At 46.8% G+C, this 19,461-nt stretch overlaps 1 protein-coding gene across 41 annotated transcripts in view; it reads right to left on the reverse strand.

The window, feature by feature from the left end:
* LOC144486874 (muscleblind-like protein 1) overlaps nucleotides 1-19,461 on the reverse strand; it is a 337,261-nt gene that overhangs the window by 171,251 nt on the left and 146,549 nt on the right. For 3 of the 41 annotated variants that reach the window (XM_078204914.1, XM_078204934.1, XM_078204922.1), the window contains exon 2: nucleotides 5,973-6,060. The exons of the other annotated variants lie outside the window; for them this stretch is intronic. The gene's annotated coding sequence lies outside the window, so the exon portion shown is untranslated. The remainder of the gene's footprint in view (nucleotides 1-5,972; nucleotides 6,061-19,461) is intronic. 41 annotated transcript variants of the gene reach the window in all.

Here is a 19,461-nt window from a genome sequence, read left to right on the forward strand (position 1 = left end):
ACAGACACACACACAGACACACACACAGACACACTCACACAGGCACACTCACATGGGCACACACACAGGCACACTCACACAGGCACACTCACACAGGCACACTCACATGGGCACACTCACATGAGCACACACACAGGCACACTCACAGACACACACACAGACACACACACAGACACACTCACACAGGCACACTCACATGGGCACACACACAGGGGCACACACACACAGGCACACAGGCACACTCACACAGGCACACACTCACAGGCACACACACACAGGCACACTCACATGGGCACACACACACGGGCACACTAACACAGGCACACTCACACAGGCACACTCACACAGGCACATTCACACAGGCACACTCACACAGGCACACTCACACAGGCACACTCACACAGCCACACACACACAGGCACACTAACACAGGCACACTCACATGGGCACACACACACGGGCACACTAACACAGGCACACTCACACAGGCACACTCACACAGGCACATTCACACAGGCACACTCACACAGGCACACTCACACAGGCACATTCACACAGGCACACTCACACAGGCACACTCACACAGGCACACTCACACAGGCACATTCACACAGCCACACTCACACAGGCACACTCACACAGGCACACTCACACAGGCACACTCACACAGGCACACTCACATGGGCACATTCACTTGGGCACAGTCATAGGGGCACACTCGCAGGAGTACATTCGCTGGGGCACACTCACAGGGGCACACTCATGTAGGCACACACAGAAACACACTCATGGGCACCCTTAAATGGGCACACTCACGCAGACACACTCACGCAGACACACTCACACAGGTACAGCCACTGGGGCACACTCATGCACATTTGCACACATGCAATCGCACATACAAACACGTGTATATGCTCGTGCAGTTATGCATGCACACATAGCCACATAGTGCATGTTCATTGCTTACACATACAGGCATGTGCACAGGCATGCTCACACACACTTACACGCTCATAAACACGCGTGCACTCACACAAAACGCACTCCTGCGCGCACAAGCAAACGCACAAGAGTCAAGCCTAATCCCGCGGTCTCCGAGGGATAGGCTCAGTGCTGTTTTTGGTGTCAGGAACAAGCAGGAGAGAGAGAGAAGAAGGGGGATGTCTGTGGATGGTCCGTTCCCTTCTCCCTTTCCCCAGTCTCACCCACAGCCCACATCACCCCCATTCCTCGAAACCAAATGAGGTGCCAATGCCCATCACAGCTCTGTGACGGTTATAAAACTATTTCATCAGTATATCACAGTCGAGTCAAATATTTAACAAGAGCTGTCTTTATGGTGACCTTTCTCTATTCCACGGTCGAGATCCATGTTAAATGGGGAGCAGAGTAATCACAGTGCAGTCTGAGCAGGTTCTGCCAATGTAAAATGCGATTCCATTACCGTTGCATTAAATATTCAGTAAGGCAATTTGATTTTAGCCAGCCTGTGTATTTTTCAAACGCCTTACTGGCCCCAATCCTCGCTCCCCCAGCACCACGCCCTCTGGCTCTCTAAGTGGTGCCATCAGTGGAAGCCACACAAGAGATTAGATCCATCCACGTGTCATTCACAATGCACCTATTGAACAACCTAGCCTGCCAGGAATCTACACTGCGAACCCTTCCTCCTTTCCCCCTTCCCCTTGAGTTAATCCAGTAACCCCGGCCAACTGGTACTGTTACTGCACCGGTAACCAAGAGCTAATGCTCTGGGCACCCACAGGTTCAAATCCCACTGGTGGAATTTACAATCAATTAATATGCCTGGAATGGAAAGCTCATTTCAATAATGGTGCTCATGAGAATTATCATCATTCATTAATGCCCTTTAGGGAAGGAAATCTGCCACCCATACCTGGCCTGGTTGACTCTTAAATGTTCTCTGAAATGGCCCAGTGTTATTATCATTAGGCTATTAATCCAAAAACTCAGCAAATGTTCTGAGGACCTGGGTTCAAATCGTGCCGCGCGCGGCAGGTGTTGGAATTTGAATTCAATAAAAAAAATCTGGAATTAAGAATCTACTGATGACCATGAAACCGTTGTTGATTGTTGGAAAAACCCACCTGGTTCACTAATGTTCTTTAGGGAAGGAAATCTGCCGTCCTTCCCTGGTCTGGCCTACATATCATAGAAGAAACCCTACAGTGCAGAAGGAGGCCATTCGGCCCATCAAGTCTGCACCGACCACAATCCCACCCAGGCCCTACCCCCACATATTTACCCGCTAATCCCTCTAACTACGCATCTCAGGGACAATTTGTAACCTGGCCAATCAACCTAACCCACACATCTTTGGACTGTGGGAGGAAACCGGAGCACCCGGAGGAAACCCACGCAGACACGAGGAGAATGTGCAAACTCCACACAGACAGTGACCCGAGCCGGGAATCGAACCCAGGACCCTGGAGCTGTGAAGCAGCAGTGCTAACCACTGTGCTATCGTGCTGCACATATGACCCCAGAGCCACAGCAATGTGGTTGACTCTCAACTATCCTCTGAAATGGCCGAGCAAACACACTCAGTTCAAGGGCAACTAGGGATGGGCAATAAATGCTGGCCAGCCAGCGACGCCCATGTCCCATGAATGAATAAAATAATGAATTTAAAAGCAGTATTAAGCCACTCAGATGTAAGGACAATTAGAGATGGGCAACAAATGCCAAGTGCCCTTGCCAGCAATGCCCACATGTCATGAAAGAATGAAACAACTCTCAACAGTTGGGGTTGCCCACCGAGGGAGTGAGAATAATTGTGCATGTTCATATCGCAACAAGATACAATTCTTCCCCAGCCCCTCTATAATATCTTGCCTTCATTTTTTAAAAGTTTATCTATTAATGTTCCAAGTAGGCTTACATTAACACTGCAATGAAGTTACTGTGAAAATCCCCGAGTCGCCACACTCTGGCGCCTGTTCGGGTAAACTGAGGGAGAATTTAACACGGCCAATGGACCTAACCAGCACGTCTTTGGGACCGTGAGAGGAAACCGGAGCACCTGGAAGAAACCCATGCAGACAGGGGGAGAACGTGCAGACTCCGCACAGACAGTGACCCGAGCCAGGAATTGAACCCGAGTCCTTGGTGCTGTGAGGCAGCAGTGCTAACCACTGTGCCACCGTGCTGCCTCATTACTGCTGTTTTTGAATTCCCTCAGTTCCATTCACGCCCCTCCCCTCCACCTCTCCTCTACGTGTTATCCAATGCCATTGATAGGTTTTATGGGCACTTGGTAGCCAATGAGTGGCTTTGCTGCAAGTTGCTTGTCTGACGCATGCAAAACTAGTCAGTGACATTCATTGAACAATTTAACCAAGGGGTGGGGGACACGTTACGGTGAGAATGGCAGTGCGGGGGGGGGGGGGGGGCATTGGGCAAGAGAGGGGTTGTATGTCATGCCCACACACGCATGCGCACACACACACGCACCACCACCAAGCATAGTTGCCGGAATTTTACCGCCTTGCCTGCCCGAGGCTCGTAAGATGCCACCTGAGGCCAGTGGAGAATGCCATTCTGTGAGCCCCGCCCGCCCTGATTCTGGAACGCACGAGGCGGTAAAATTCCAGCAAGCGGGTCCACTGGACAGCAATCAGGAATGGGACTAACACTTGCTGATTTGCCCTCCCTCCCTTGTCCAGATGATTGGATCCTCAGACCTCTCTGCGTAGCTCATTATTGCCCTGGGAGAGGGCATCATAGGCACGAAACATTTGTAAACATCATACACAGCCAGACTCCAATTACACCCCAGAAATGGATTGAAATAAAAACATGCACATCCTGACTGATGAACAACATCAACGCTCTCATGTGGCGAGTAATAGATTGAAATCATTACAAGGTGGTACTTATCTGGGGATCGGTAAAGTAATGTTGCAAGATTATTGCAGCAATTAGAATGGATATAAAATCATTCTGAATCTTTCAATTGCTGCAATAAGCAATGCTTTTTTTAAAAATTCTGGATTTATTGCTGAGTTTCGGTCTGCATTTGCTATTTCCAAGAGATAGGCGGTGCTGCTTTCTGGGGCTAAGAAAGAGTCATAGAGTTTACAGCATGGAAACAGGCTCTTCAGCCCAACTTGTCCATGTCCATTGAACATCTCAACATAGAGGGGGGAAGATGACATCATTAGAATGATTAGTCCATTCAATATCTCTCCAGATAAGGGGACGCCTATTGATGCCTCATACCCACACCTTCCCCACACTCACACACTCATCCCAAACTACCTGCCAATGAAGTGTCAACTTGCTTTCCAATAGGCCAGGGCTGAGAGGGAGACGGGGTGCCTAGAGGATGGTGATATAGATTGGCCATTTTGTTTTTCATTCATCATTGGTAAAGCCAGCATTGAGGAGGTGATGGTTTAGGAGAATAATTGCCAGACTATTAACCCAAAAATTCAGCTAATGTTCTGGGGAACCAGGTTCGAATCTCGCCACGGCAGGTGGTGGAATGTGAATTCAATAAAAAATACCTGGAATTCAGAACCTACTGATGACCATGAAACCATTGCTAATTGTCGGAAAAAACCCATCTGGTCAGAGGCTAGGAATACTGCAGCGAGTAACTCACCTCCTGACTCCCCAGAGCCTGTCCAACATCCACAAGGCACAAGTCAGGAGTGTGATGGAATACTCCCCACTTGCCTTGATGGGTTCAGCTCCAACAACACTCAAGAAACATGACACCATCCAGAACAAAGCAGCCCGCTTGATTAGCACCACATCTACAAACATTCAGTCCCCCCACCACCGATGCTCAGTAGCAGCAGTGTGTACCATCTACAAGATGCACTGCAGCAATTCACCAAAGATCCTTAGACAGCACCTTCCAAACCCACAATCACTTCCATCTAGAAGGACATGGGCAGCAGATAAATGAGAACACCACCACCTGCAAGTTCCCCTCCAAGCCACTCACCATCCTGACTTGGAAATATATCGGCCGTTCCTTCGCAGTCGCTGGGCCAAAATCCTGGGATTACCTCCTTAATGTCAACCCACAGCACATGGACTGCAGCGATTCAAGAGGGCAGCTCACCATCACCTTCTCAAGAGCAACTAGCGATGGGCAATAGATGCTGGCCAGCCAGCGACACCCATGGCCCACAAATGAATAAAAGAAATCATAGCCCATTCCTAATTGCTTGCTCAGCCATTATAGGGGATTGCTAAGAATCAAGCGCATTGCTGTAAGCCAGGTTGGGTGAGGATGGCAGATTTCCTTCCCTAAAGGATATCAATGAACCAAATAGGCCTTTACAATAATTGATGATAGTTTCATGCTCACCTAGATAGGTTATATCCAAATAGACACATTTTCAACTCCAGGTCAATTAATTAATTGCATTTAAATTCCATCAGCTGTCATGGTGGGATTCGAACACATGCCTCTATTATCCTGGGCCTCTGGAATACGAGTCCAGTGACATTACTACTCTGTCATCACAGGAGCATGAGGGCTGGGTGTTGAAGGAAGGAGAGGGCATGACCGCACCTTCAGGAGTATGCCCTTACAGAGTTGGCAACCTTATTTAGGCTGGTGATGAGAAACCATGGCCGGGATTCTCAGACATCACCCGCGGCTGGGATTTTCCGGTCCCGCTGCAGTGAATGGAGATTTGGCTGAGCGCCAAATTCTCCGTCCTCATTGGCGGTGGCAGCAGGGCGCACGAGATCGGAGAATTCCAGCCCATGTGTCCATGGGCCCACCATCTGTTATCAGGCCTACTGCCTCCTACACCCTCTGCTGCATAAGCATGAAAAGAAATCAGTGGCTCGGGTAAATCAATTCAGGGTCTCAGGCCTCTCTCTCTCGACAGGGCCTCAACTGCGAAAGGAGCCTCTTTTCTCCTGCTCCTGTTAAATCTCAATCTATAAGTCTGCCACAGTTGACAGAAAATAGAATTACTCACTGGGATGAGAAAAGCAAAATACTTTGGATGCTGCAAATCTGCAATAAAAACAGAGAGTGCTGGAAACACTCAGCAGGTCTGGCCGTACCTGTGGAGAGAGAAACAGAGTTAACGTTTTGAGTCTGTGTGACTCTTCCTCAACTCTTGAGTTTTTCCAGCATTTTCTGTCTCTATTTAATCACTAGGAGATAGAGTCATAGAGATATACAGCATGGAAACAGGCCCTTCGGCCCAACCCATCCTTACCGACCAAGTTTCCTAAACTGAACTAGTGTCATTTGCCTGCGTTTGACCCATATCCCTCTAAACCTTTCCTAACCATGTACCTGTCCAAATGTCTTCTAAATGTTGTAATTGTACCCGCCTCTACCACCTCCTTTGGCTGCTCAATCTATATACGCACCATCCTCTGTGTGAAAAGGTTGCCCCTCAGGTCCCTTTTAAATCTTTCCCCTCTCACCTGAAACCTATGCCCTCAAGACCTTGGCTATTATAGCACCTTATCTATGCACCTCATGATTTTAGGAACCACTCATCCTCCAACACTCCAGGGGAAAAAGTCCCAACCTATCCAATTCTCATAATTCAAACCTTCCAATCCTGGTAACATCCTTGTAAATTTTTTTTGCATCCTTTCCATTTTAACAACATCCTTCCTATAGTAGGGTAACCAGAACTGTATGCAGTACTCCAAATGTGGCCTTACCAATGTCCTGTACAGTTGTAACATAACGTCCCAACTCCTGTACTCAATGCTCTGACCGATGAAGGCAAGTTTGCCAAACTCCTTCTTCACCACCTTGTCTACCTGTGAGGCCACTTTCAATGAACTATGCACCAGCACCCCTAGTCTCTCTGTTTGACAACACTCCCCAATTATAAAAAAGACCAATAGAAACAGTCCATGACAGTTAAAGACACACACACACAAACTGAGACACAAAGAACTATTTGAAGTATAATTTGAATTATACAATCGGCAAAATTCAACAGATAATGAAACCACTTTAAACCACAAATGGAACATGGCAAAAGTTAAATTTCAGGTGCAGTTCTGACCACATCCACCCAACAGACAACAGGCAGGATTGGCCGCAACGCTGCTTTTATAGTCCCTTCCAATCTCGCTCTCAATTGAAACTCCAGTGTGATGGTGACGGAGTGCTACGCTGTCTGAGATGTCATCTTTCAGATGAGATACTAAACTGCTCCCTCAGGTGAAAGTGAAAGATTTCATGGTGCCATTTCACAGAAGTCAGGGGAAAAACGGCCAATCTTTACTCCCCAATCAGCAACATTTAAGAAAAAGATTACTTTACAGTGATCACGTTGCCGTTTGTGGGAGTTTGCCGTGTGTCAAAATGGCTGCCACGGTTTCCACACCACAGGAGTGACAATAATGTTAAAAAATACCTGATTGGCTGCAAAGCAAGTTTGGAGACGGCAGGAAATACACTCGTGCAAGTCTGTCTTAACCCTTGAACATAGTAAAGAGTAGGAAACCTCTATCTGACCCCACACGGAATCCTTCTCAGTGAGCTAGGTTAAACTTTTCCTTCCTTTGTCCAACTCTGAAGGTGATTGGTAAAAGGGAATAGATGGAAGAGTTGGTCTCAGATGCCCACTCTCTTGTCCTGCCTCCTTCCTCCGCTACAGCGGAGAGTCAGCTAGTGCTCACCGCGGAAAAACAAATAGATGTGGGCTGGAGTTGAAATATAATCTTCTATTGTTTCATTTTGTGTGCTTGTTCTCTGCTGTCAGACCTGGCCCTGCGTTGCATTTCTCCAAAGCTTGAATGAAGATTATGATTAAATATCCCTGTTTGTGGTGACAAATGTGACACTAATTCTAACCCGTCCCCCTCCACCGCCCACTCCCCCCGCACTACCACCCCCAGAACCTTCCTCCCATCATCTCGTAACAAGATCTGAATCACATTACAACGTTGCTTCATGAACATTGGATCTGCCTCCTTCCCCATGCTACATACACACATACACACACACGCACACACACACACATGCACACACGGACACACACACACAGACACACACACACGCACACACATGCACACATGGACACACACACACACAGACACACACACACGCACACACACACACGCACCTTCCCCACCCAAGGCGGTCTTTGCTCATGTGGCAATAAAGCTTCAACATTCTTCTCCATCATGGGGGACACTGTGAGAGCTGAGATTAATCCCTGTCCTGGGACAAAGGCAATCTTTACTTTATTCTCATTTCCTGAGGCTATGAGCTAACACTGTCTACATTGAGCCTATGGCACAGAAACAGGCCATTCGGTCCAACTGGTGTATCCTGCCATTTCTGTCCCTCATCAGTTTCCTTCCACACACCTTCCTCTCACCCTTTCGTCATGACATTCTACTCATTTCTCCCTCATGTGTCTATCGAGCCTCCCCTCAAATGAATCTGTTCTATTCGCTCAACCAGTACCTGTGGTAGCGAGTTCCAGATTCTCACTACCCTCTTGGATAAAGACATTTCTCCTGAATTTCCGATTGGATTTATTCATGACATTTTTCGATATTTATGGGGCTGAATTTTCACCAAGTTGAAACGAGTCTCAAAATGGCGGACAGGATGCGTTTCTGGAATTCGCCACCCCGTTTTTCATGCACAGCCTTAAACCTAGAGATACTCGGGATTCTCCCGAGAAGGATGCTGGAAAAATCGGATTTATGAAGGTTGAAATTAATAAAGGCATTTTAGGTAAGACAGTCAAGGAATATGAAGGAAAAACAGAGTTGAGGCGCAGATAAACCGCTAACTAAATCAAATGCCATCATCTTGTTCCCAAATAGATTAATGCATTTATTAAGATGGCCAATGAAGGAATTTCAGAGCGTTAAATGTTTTTCTGCCACCAGCCCAGAGTATGACTTCAAATGCCTGAAGCTTAATTACATCAAAACATAGAAACATAGAAACAAGAAACAGGAGTGGGCCATTCGGCCCTTCAAGCCTGCTCTGCCATTCATTATGACCATGGTTCATCAGATTCTATATCCTGATTCCCACCACCCCCCCTTGCCCTCATATCACTTGCTCCCTTTAGCCCCAGGAACCTGTATTGAATCTAAATAGCAAACCCCAACCGCCCACCCCCGGTCCCCCAAGGGGCCTGGACATCTCACTTATTAACCACTGTCGCTCAAGGGCATTGACAGAATATTTCGGGATTCTACCCAATGCAGTGCACAAGCCCCCCTCCTCAGGCTCCTTCTTTACCTCCTCAAGTATCTCCTTCCCCTCCCCCACAAACCCCATGAACGAAAGAACCCCCCTTTTCTTTTTTTCCCCTCACCACACAAATACACCTCCTGCCCACCACTCCACACAAAGAAAGAGCAACATAAGTAAAAACAAAAACTCCAGGCGGACAAGAAGACAGCGAGCCACAATATAAGGACAAGGCATCACAAGGGGCAACAATGGGTTGGACGTGAGACGAACGACAAGTGGCAGAGCACGAAGGAAAGAGGACATGTCCTCTCTCTGTCCGACCCCAAAAAAACCTAACCCTAAGACGCATTCCCCGTGCACACAATCACTTCCCAGTTGTAAAATAGCAACATACACAGCTTTAGCAGAAGAACTGGCTGGGCAAATTGCACATTAGGGCATCTGTGGCTCCTTTTAACATGCCAAATAAAATTAAGAAAGAAAATCAAAATGAATAGTCTCCTATCTGTTTGTCACTGTGCTCACTACAACCAAACAATTTCCCCCTTTTAGATGACACAATCCTTTCCTTGTCCAATGTTGATATCGGAAAATCTAGTCTGCCTGTGATCAGTGTTAAATGAGCTCCAGTTTTAAGATTAAGAACATACAGAAAAACATTCGAAATAGGGGCAGCAGCAGAACATACGGCCCCTCGAGCCCGTTCTGCCAAATGATAAAGATCATGGCTAATCTCATATTTTAATTCCAATTTCCCCAATATCCCTTGGGGCTTGAAGGTAGCTTTTTTCTCTGTTTTATTGAGTTCACAGCATCTTTAATTCTTAAAAAAATGGATGGTTAGGAGTGGCTGATTTTATATTCGGCTTCAGATAATATTCATAAACAATTGGAGTCTGTTGCTTGGATTTAAGCTTATTTTCTCACTCTCAACTGCCTGGAATTATCTCATTTTCAGAGTCTGGATCAATGGATGTTCTTCACTCGATTGTAAACTCTGCAAGCAGGTAATTGCCTCGGTCGAGGTGCTATGCTCATGGAACATGACCACCTCTGAGTTTTCCTCCAGGTCACATCATCCTAACCTGGATGTGCAACCACCATCATCCTTGCATCGCGGAGCTCCCCACCTAACAGTGCTTTGGGGGCTACCTTCAGACTGCAGTGCTTCGAGAAGGAGGCTCGCCACCACCTACTCAAGGACACCAGGGGAAGGACAATAAACGTCAGCCTAGCCAGCAACGCGCAGATCCCCCCAGAATGCATATCAAAAAAGGACAATGCGAGGGGCATGTTTACAGCAGCCTAAAGCCTTTCTAAATAGCTTGATGTCGGATGATTGAGTTACCCGATGACTGAGTTGGTACACTGCCTTCTGCCTCGTTTTAAAGTCAGCATTGGAGATCAGATGGGGTCTCCATTTGTGCTGAGTCAATAGTTCACAGCCTGAGTTTCTGTAAGAACATTCCAATGAGCATTAGTCAGTGTGCGAGGAAGAGATAAAAATACCCACAAGTGTTCCTGCTCCTGTTTACTATCTGATTACTTCTCATAGAATCTTACGGAGGCCACTTGGCCCATCATTTCGGTGACAGCCATTTACTAGAGCATTTCTAGAAACTGAGCATTAAAAAGTATCGAAGTCATTTGACTCGTGAGTCTAGATTGTTTGGGAGACAATAGGTGACTGATAATTCCCAAAGCTCTCCTCCAATCGGGTTTTCTTGACCAGGCCATAGAATCATAGAATCATAGAATCTATGGCACGGAGACAGGCCCTTCGGCCCAAACTGGTCCATGCCGATCAAAAAGCCCATCTAAGCTAACCCCATTGGTCTGCATTTAGCCCTCGAAACCTTTCCTATCCATGTATCTGTCAAAATGCCTTTTAAATGTTGTCAATGTCCCTGCCTCAACCACTTCCTCCGGCAGCTCATTCCACATATGTACCACTCTCTTGTGTAATAAAGTTACTCCTCAGGTTCCCATTAATTCTTTCCCCTCTTAACTTAAAGCTATGCCCTCTTGTTCTCGATTCCCCAACCCTGGGAAAAAGACTGAGTGCATTCACCCTATCCATGCCTCTCATGATCTTATACACTTGTATAAGATCACCCCTCAGTCTCCTACGCTCCAAAGAAAAAAGTCCTAGCCTGTCCAATTTCTCTCAATTCCTTGAGTCCTGGCAATATCCTTGTAAATGTCTTCTGCACTCTCTCCAGTTTAATAACATCTTTCCAACAGCAAGGGTGTGCTGTAGATTGATTGATAGAGGTTGGTTGTTAGGTTTACTCAGGATGGTATCTTAAGGTAGGTAAGACAAACCCAATGGATATTTATTTTGTCTAGCAGTTTCTGTGTTGCTAAGTGTGAGGGCAGTCAGCTCAGTCAGAAGGGCAAGTTGTCAGCTTCATTTGCACTTCAGGTTCAAAATAGTCGTTCGAGCGAGATATCAAAAGATGGTTCAGCGTATCTGGAACCTTGTTTCCCCATAAATTATCTGTCAGGGAGGAGAGGAGAAAGCTGGAGGGGAATAAAATGGTAGTGAGCATGCCACCCCCCCCCCCCCCCTCTGTCCTTACTCCACTACTCAGACCATGGGGTGTCACTCGTAATGGGTATGAGTGGGTCAGCTATTGCTCAGTGGGATAGCATTCAGGAAGTTGTGGGTTCAAATCCCACTCCGGAAACTTGGGGTATAACCCAGACGGACAGTCCTGCGCAGTACTGACGGAGAGGTACACTGTTGGAGGTCAGGTAGGATATTAAACCAAGGTCTTGCCTGCCCTCCGACAGTGAATGGAAAACATCTTATGGCACTATTATGAAGACGGGCTGGTGTCCTGGTCTGTAATTACCCCTCGACCAGCATCATTAAACAAGAGGTGGCCCACACTTTGCTCTGAGTGGAAGCTTGCTGTTTGCAAATTGGCTGCTGCGTTTCCTGCAATACAACAAAAGGAGGGATCTTCCGGCCCTGTTGAAGGTGACCACCCACGGTTAGTTCAGGAAACGTAGTGGAGGGCGTGCCCCTGTCTACATCAACGGGGATGAAGTGGAAATGATCGAGAGCTTCAAGTTTTTAGGTGCCCAGATCACCAACAACCTGCTCTGGTCCCCCCCCCCCCGCTCCATGGCGACACTATAGTTAAGAAAGCCCACTAATGCCTCTATTTTCTCAGGAGGCTAAATAAATTTGGCATGTCAGCTACGACTCTCAGCAACTTTTATAGTTGCACCATAGAAAGCATTCTCTCTGGTTGTATCACAGCTTGGTATGGCTCCTGCTCTGCCCAAGACAGCGAGAAACTACAAAAAGTTGGTGAATGTAGCCCAATCCATCACGCAAACCAGCCTCCCATCCATTGACTCTGCCGACACTTCCCGCTGCCTCGGCAAAGCAGCCAGCATAATTAAGGACCCCACGCACCCTGGACATTCTCTCTTTCACCTTCCTGCATTGGGAAAAAGATACAAAAGTCTGAGGTCACGTACCAACTGACTCAAAAACAGCTTCTTCCCCGCTGCCATCAGACTTTTGAATGGACTTACCTCAAATTAAAGTAATCTTTCTCTACACCCTAGCTATGACTGTAACATTGCATTCTGCATACTCTCCTTTCCTTCTCTATGAACGGTATGCATTGTCTGTATACCGCACAAGAAACAATACTTTTCACTGCAACACTAATACATGTGACAATAATAAATCAAATCAAATCAAAAGGTGTTTGGATCTGCACCTCCAGTGCTGTAACCTGCTGGAAAGTGGGATGAGGCTAGGTGGCTCGTTTTCCGGCCAGCACAGGTGTGATGGGCCAAATGGCCTTTTTCTGTGCTGTGTATGTTTTATAATTCTGTGATCACTGAGGCATAGGTTTAGGTCGTAATCTTTCCCAGTGAATCGTAGCACAATGTTTGAAATTTTCTACTCTGCTGTTCATACAGGATCCTCGCTATTAATTGCAGCAACTGTGGTTACCCTGTCTGTGCCCTCTAAACTGTTACACCTGCTACTCTTGAAGGATTGTCCGTTTGCAACTCATTACCAGAGGCAGGAAGTGATTGATGAAGCCGGCAAATTTGTTCAACAATCCATCTGATGGAAAACAATCTTTTTGTGTTTCTCCCAGAGCAGTGGCCTCTATTCAAACAGAATACTAACTCGCAACCTATAACCTTGAGTAAACTGGGCAACTTCCCGGGATCCAAGCAGTTCCAGTCAAATGGGGAATCATCTGCAGTCGAGGAGGTGACCAGCTCGCGAGAACCATGCTTTATGTAATGCGTTCATTTGAAAATTCTCATCTTTGTGCTCAAATCCCTCAATCGCTGTTGTGGCTCCCTACCCTGCTTTGAGATTCCCGCTTTCCTCCAAGTCTGTCTTTTCCACTTCCTTCCATCATTGGTGGCCGGAACTTTCCGGCTGTTCACGCTGGCGGGATCTTCAGGTCCTGCCAAAGTTCATTCTCACCCACAGGTTGCACGATAGTGAGAGGTACATTCAACGGGAAAACCCATTGACAGTGGCAGGACCAGAAGATCCCGCTGCCAGCCAATGGGAAGCTACCTCCGCCATGGCAAGTTGCACGGGAAATTCTACCCATGGAGTCAAACACCGGAATTCTGCCACCCCGCCTGCTACGGGAATCGGAGCGGATGAAGAGCGGACAATGGGAAGGTCCGTTGACCTCAGGCGGGCTTTTCTGGTCTCGGGTGGAGCGAGGCCACAGAATCACACCATAAAGTTTTACAGCACCAGCATCTTCTGCCATATAGGACGTACGCTCTGAAATGTTCTCCCTAAATCTCTTCCCCCCTCCACTAACCCTCCCTCTCCACATCAGGCCTACCTTTTCAACAAACATTTAGTCATTGTCTTGGTACTTGTAGAGGCCTTGCAATGCTCCTATGAAGAACAGTGGCAAAGTGATTAGCACTGCAGCTTCACAGCACCAGGGACCCGGGTTCAATTCTGGCTTGGGTCACTGTCTGTGTGAAATTTGCACGTTCTCCCCGTGTCTGCACTCCTCCGGTTTCCTCCCACAGTCCAAAGATGTGTAGGTTAGGTGCACTGGCCATGCTAAATTGACCCTTAGTGTCAGGGGGATTAGCAGGGTAAATACATGAGGTTATGGGGATAGAACCTGGGTGGGATCAGCTCGATGGGCAGAATGGCCTCCTTCTGCACTGTAGTGGTTCTATGAACTCTGGGACATTTAATGCATTAAAGGAGCTATGTTATTGTGGTTCTTCTTTCCAAATCCTGTACATTTGGTGCAAGATAATTTCTGTGACACAAGGAGGTTCTGCAGTGTGAACTCAGTCATTTTTCTTTTACAGAAACATTTGAGAAACTTTCCATGCTCAATTTACAGATAACTTTCATTTCAAGTGCCACTTCCAAAGAGTAAGTTGAGGACCAACATCATTTAGAATTTCTCTCCAAGTTATTCTTGTGGTTCAGTGAAGCAAGATCAGCTACTCAGCTGTACAGAACAGAAAGGTGTGCAGTTCAAACCCTGCCCTTCATCAGTTACTGGGCTATGCGCAAGGTTTACCCTAGGCCTCAGTAACCATGGATTATTTAATTATTAGTGTCACAAGTAGGCTTACATTAACACTGCAATGAAGTTACTCTGAAAATCCCCTAGTCGCCACACTCCGGCGCCTGTTTGGGCACACTGAGGGAGAATTTAGCACAGCCAATGCACTAACCAGTGCGCCTTCTAGACTGTGGGAGAAAACCGGAGCACCCGGAGGAAACCCATGCAGACAAGGGGAGAACGTGCAGACTCTGCACAGACAGTGACACAAGCTGGCAATTGAACCCAGGTCATCATAGAAATCATAGAAACCCTACAGTGCAGAAGGATGCCATTCGGCCCATCGAGTCTGCACCGACCACAATCCCACCCAGGCCCTACCCCCACATATTTACCCGCTAATCCCACTAACCTATGCATCTCAGGACTCTAAGGGGCAATTTTTAACCTGGCCAACCAACCTAACCCGCACATCTTTGGACTGTGGGAGGAAACCGGAGCACCCGGAGGAAACCCACGCAGACACGAGGAGAATGTGCAAACTCCACACAGACAGTGACCCGAGCCGGGAATTGAACCCAGGACCCTGGAGCTGTGAAGCAGCAGTGCTAATCACTGTGCTACCGTGCCGCCATAGAAACATAGAAAGCCTACAGTGCAGAATGAGGCCATTCGGCTCATCGAGTCTGCACCGACAACATTCCCACCCAGACCCTATCCCCCCTTAGTTACCCTGCTAATTCCTCTAACCTATCAGATCCCGGGACACTAAGTGTTAAGTGAGCATGTCTAATCAACCCAACCCGCACATTTTTGGAGTGCGGGAGGAAACCGGAGCACCCGGAGAAAACCCACGCAAACACGTGGAGAATGTGCAGACTCTGCACAGACAGTGACCCAAGCCGGGAATCAAACCCAGCTAACCACTATGCCAAGTACGATTAAGGCTGGCTTTAACATTGACACTCCAGCAATGGTAAACGTAACCTTGGGTAACAATTAGTGTTTAATCGTCCTTGTGTCAACAGGAATTAAAGATTAATCTGCTGGGCACTGTTACAAGCAATCCAAGGAGAAGATCATAGGGGCATTAAAAAATAGATTGTGGGTGTTTTTTTTTCACTTTCTTTGAAGACTTTCATTTCTTTATTATGCAAACACTGCAGCTGGAGCCTTAAGGCTGTCTGACTGGGTGGGGCAGTTCGGAGGTAAGAGATTATGTTGTAATCTCCAAGAAAACACATCAGGCAGAAGTGGCAGTCCCAGATAAGGTCACAATCTGCACTGCTGTGATGGCCCTCCGTCTAAATCACCTCTGCTCATGCGTGAGGAATCACCAGCCTGTACTCACTGGAATTTAGAAGAATGAGAGGGGATATCACAGAAATGTATAGAATCCTGATGGGACTGGACAGGCTCGATGCGGGAAGAATGTCCCTGATGTTGGGAATGTCCAGAACTAGTGGTCACAGTGCAAGAATAAGGGGTAAGCCATTCAGGACTGAGATGAGGAAGAACTTCTTCACTCAGGGAGTTGTGAATCTGTGGCATTCTCTACCAATCGGATCCCTTTAATTAGATTCTGATTGTACTGTACCTGAACTCCATCTACTCAGCTTGAATTAAGGTAATCCTTAATGTCCTCGCCTGATGAAAAACTCAACACAAAAGCTCAGGTTTAACTCAGGATTTAATCCCGCCACATCCCAGTCAGGTGCCTCACCCATCCGTGGAGAGAGATGCTTTGTATGAGCTTTATATCTAAGAGCCAGGACTGAAACAGTGACCGCAACATCAAATCTTTCGGTCATATCAAAAGAAACTTTTGAGACAAACACCATTCACAACATTGTGGAGGTTATGGGCTGCACTGTTTATTTTTGGCACTTGATCTGCGTTTGCAATCAGAGCACGCAAATAGAAACTGGATTGCAACTCTTAATGGATGAGTTTCCTTGGTCCAAAGGGCATTGAGACTTTCAGCTAGTTTTCCACAGTAAAGGTGGTTGCTACCTATTGCAAACAAGAATGCGATAGGGCTTAGACATTGCTGGTATGGTTAGACGTTAACAGGATGTGTGCAGGAAGGAAAGGGGTAGAAAATATTGAGTTGCAGTCTCACTCTGGCCTACGTTTTCCTGTACCACTGATCCATCCTGTCAAGTAAAGAGGTCAATGCTCTCATTCTAATCAGACATTAAATCGAGGCCCCGTCTGCCCACTTAGGTGGACATTAAAGCCGGTGCCCCACAATGCTGTGTCCTCAGCCCCCTGCTATACTCCTTATACACCTATGACTGTGGCCAAATTCCCCTCCAACTCGATTTTCAAGCTTGCTGATGACACCACCGTAGTGGGTTGGATCTCAAACAATGACGAGACAGAGTACAGGAATGAGATAGAGAATCCGGTGAACAGGTGCGGCGAAAATAATCTCTCCCTCAATATCAACAAAATGAAGGAGATAGTCATTGGCTTCAGGAAGCGTAGTGGAGAACATGCCCCTTTCCACATCAATGGGGATGAAGTGAAAATGGTTGAGGACTTCAAGTTTCTAGGTGTTCAGATCAACAACAACCTGTCCCGGTTCCTCCACACCAAAGCAAAGTTAAGAAAGCCCACCAACACCTTTACTTTCTCAGAAGACTAAGGAAATTTGGCATGTCAGCTGCAACTCTCACTAACTTTTACAGATGCACCATAGAAAGCATTCTTTCTGTTGTATCACAGCTTGGTATGGCTCCTGCTCTGCCCAAGACCGCAAGAAATTTCAAAGGGTCGTGAACGAAGCCCAGTCTAACACTCAAACCAGCCTCCCATCCATTGACACCGTCTACATTTCCCACTGCCTCAGAAAAGCAGCCAGCATAATCAAGGACCCCACGCACCCTGGACATTCTCTTTTCCACCTTCTTGCATTGGGAAAAAGATGCAAATGTCTGAGGTCACGTACTAACCGACTCAAGAGCAGCTTCTTCCCTGCTGCTGTCAGACTTTTGAATGGACCTACCTTGCATTAAGTTGATCTTTCTCTACATCCTAGCTATGACTGTGACACTACATTCTGCGCTCTCTCCTTTCCTTCTCTATGAACGGTATGCTTGGTCTGTATAGCGCGTAAGAAACAATACTTTTCACTGTAAATACATGCGACGATAATAAATCAAATCAAAAAACCCTATTTCAAAGTGTAGAAAATTCCTCCAGTTGCCTTGGCCACGATTTAACCGTCAATTAACAACATTCACAATTAATCTTGGTCTTTTACCTCTTTTGGTGTTTGTGTGAGCTTGCTATTTGAAAAATTGGCTGACATGTTTTCTGCCTCACAGCAATGGCCACCATTCAAATATATTTCAAATATATATATAAAGCGTTTTAGAACCTCTGAGGCATGTAAGATGCTATAAAGAAATGAAAGTCCTTTTATTTCCTTTTTTGACAAACGGACTCTCTTTAGGCTCACATCGGTTCTGAGCTGATAAACAGCTTTAGTTGAGGGAGAGTAGACCGGAGTCAAATTCATCTGGCATTCTCGTAACCCAATACCTAAATTAAGTAGGTCTGTAATATGGTCATGCAATGTTTATGCTATTGATTACGTGTCTCATAAAATAAGAGTTCCAATCCCACCATGGTATTAAGTATTTAAATTCAGTTTTTAAAATTCTGTTCAATGGCTGACTGAGGGGGGGAGGCGATGGCCTTGTGGTATCATCACTAGACTATCAATCCAGAAACTTAGCGAATGTTCTAGACGCGGGGAGGCACGGTGGCACAGTCGTTAGCACTGCTGTCTCACAGCTCCAGGGACCCGGGTTCGATTCCTGACTTGGGTTACTGTCTGTGTGGAGTCTGCATGTTCTCCCCGTGTTTGCGTGGGTTTCCTCCGGGTGCTCCGGTTTCCTCCCACAGTCCGAAAGGCATACTGGTTAGGTGCATTGGCCATGCTAAATTCTCCCAGAGTGTGGCGACTGGGGAATTTTCACAGTAACTTCATTGCAGTGTTAATGTAAGCCTACTCATGACACTAAGAAATAAATAAAAATAGGGTTCCGGGTTCAAATCTCGCCACGGCAGCTGGTGGAATTTGAATTCAATAAAAAAATTTGGAATTAAGAATCTACTGATGACCATGAAACTATTGTTGATTGTCAGCAAAAGACATCTGATTCACTAATGTCCTTTGGGGAAGGAAATCTGCCATTCATAACTGGTCTGGCCTTTCTGTGGCTCCAGAGTTGCCCATGGGCAACTAGCGATGGGCAATACATGCTGTGTTTACCCCAGTCCAACGCCGGCATCTCCACATCATGACAATACATGCTGGCCAGACAGTGACACTCATGTCCCATAATGAATATAAAAAAGCGATGCCAGTTCTGAAAGGAAACCTGCGGTCGCTACTCAGTTTAGCCGACGTGTGATTCCAATTCCACACCAGCATGGTGAATGTCTCCTGAATGCCCCCTGAAGCAGCCTGGCAAGGCGCTCAGTCCTATCAATCTCTATTAGTGGCTTCGTGAGAATGCCCATTTCCAGCTTCCCAGGGCAACAATCCATAGAAATAATATAGAATCATAGATACATAGAATCCTACTGTGCAGAAGGAGGCCATTCTGCCCATCGAGTCTGCACCGACCGCAATCCCACCTAGGCCCTATCCCCATAACCCCAAGTATTTACCCTACCTAGTCTCCCTGACACTCAGGGGCATTTTGT

The sequence above is a fragment of the Mustelus asterias genome, chromosome 3, assembly GCF_964213995.1.
Source record: "Mustelus asterias chromosome 3, sMusAst1.hap1.1, whole genome shotgun sequence".
Classification (NCBI taxonomy): Eukaryota; Metazoa; Chordata; class Chondrichthyes; order Carcharhiniformes; family Triakidae; genus Mustelus; species Mustelus asterias.